Consider the following 1927-nt stretch of genomic DNA (forward strand, 5'->3'; position numbering starts at 1 on the left):
GCCATTCAACCATAAGCACACCATTGACTAATTTGCTCAAGAAAGGAAAAGGATGGGAATAGAGCATCGAGTGCTAGGAAGCTTTTAATTGATTTAAGAAGGTAGTGACGAGAAGCCAGTATTGGCCTTACCAAACCATGCCAAGTCATATGTAATGCATGTAGACGTATCAAACTTTGCAATAAGAGGTGTACTGATGCAAGAAAACCATTCGAATGCATTCAAGAGTTGAAAACTCAATGAGACCAAGTATAGGTACATGATCAAGGAAAAAAAGATGATAATGGTGATGCATTGTTTGTGCACTTGGTGGCATTACCTATTGGGGACAAGGTTTCTGGTCAGAACCAACAATATGGCAACCGACTACTTCTGGACACAGAAGAAGCTGACCTCTAAGTAGGCTTGGTGGTAAGACTTTCTTGCAGAATTTGATTACAAGTTAAAGTACAAGCCTAGACAAGCAAACATGGTGGTTGACACCCTAAACCAAAAGGTGAGCCTTGCTACCATTAGCCAACTAGAGGGGTCTTTAGTGCCATACATTAGGGAATGGCTTGGGCATGATCCTATAGTACAAGCCCTTATCGACAATGCCAAGCAAGGTAAGACTAAACGATTTTAGCTGTAGGATAATTTGGTGTACACAAAGGGCAGCAGGTTGTTTGTGCTCCAACATGAGACACTTCGTAAGAAGGTGATGCAAAAGTGCCATGACTTAAAGTGGGCTAGTCACCCAAGCATGCATCGCACCTTAGCATTGTTAGAGGATCGATACTACTTGCCATACATGAGGATGATATAGAGGCTTATGTTAAAACTTGTATTATATGCCAATAGGATAAGGTAGAGCTCAAGCCACCAGGCAGTCTTTTATAGCCTTTGCCAATACTAGAGCGACCATGGAAGAGCATCACTTTGGATTTCATAGTCAGTTTACCCAAGACAGAAAGGTTTGGGAACATCATGGTAGTGGTGGACAAGTTTTCCAAGTATGGGATTTTCATCCCAACAACAAAGGATTGCCTAGCCTGCAAGGTAACCCGGTTGTTCCTAAAGAATGTGGTGAAGTGTTAGGGAGTACCGAGGACTATTGTTAATGATCGGGATGGGTGATTCATGGGGTGGTTCTGGACTGAGTTGTTAAAGCTATTAGGGTTAGACTTAAACTTTTCCACCAGCATGCATCCACAAATTGATGGGCAAACTCAGTGAGTGAATGGTTTGTTAGAGGTCTACCTCAAGCACTATGTGAGTGCCACACAAAGGGACAAGCCAAAGCTGCTTGATGTTGCCTAGTTCTCATACAACCTGTAAAAGAATGAAGTAACAAATCAAAATCCATTTGAGATTGTGATAGGTCAACAACCACTAACCTCTGATTAGATTACTGTAAGTTATAGAAGGCCTAATCTAGCAACCTATAGTTTACCAAGGCTTGGTAGGAGCAAGTCGACTTGGCCCGAGTCTGTCTACAAAAAGTTGCAAAGAGGTTGAAGAAGTAGGTAGACTAAAAAAAGAGGGACGTATAGTTCCAAGTGAAAGACTTAGTTTTAGTGAAGTTGTATCCTATTGTGTGCCACAAATGGTTGCACAAAGGCCTAGTTTGGAGTTATGAGAGACCTTTCTGAGTTATTAAGAAGGTAGGCAAGGTTGCCTATAAGCTAGATATGCCACAAAAGCCAAGAGTACACCAAGTTTTCCTTGTGAGCATGCTCAAGTCATTTCATAAGGACCAAGGGGATCCAGGATAAGCAAAGTTAAGGCATGCACCATTGAGAGCCAGAGCCTTGTATAAAAAAGAGGTCCAGTGCCTTCTGGCTAACAGGGTTGTTAGGGGGTAAAATTAACAACCAAGGTAGGAGTATTTGGTGCAATGGAATAGGCTTTCAGATAATGAAGTGAACTGGGAACCAGTAGAGGACTT

Source organism: Durio zibethinus, chromosome 17 (assembly GCF_047325235.1).
Source record: "Durio zibethinus cultivar Kanyao isolate XHJ-2024 chromosome 17, ASM4732523v1, whole genome shotgun sequence".
Taxonomy (NCBI): Eukaryota; Viridiplantae; Streptophyta; class Magnoliopsida; order Malvales; family Malvaceae; genus Durio; species Durio zibethinus.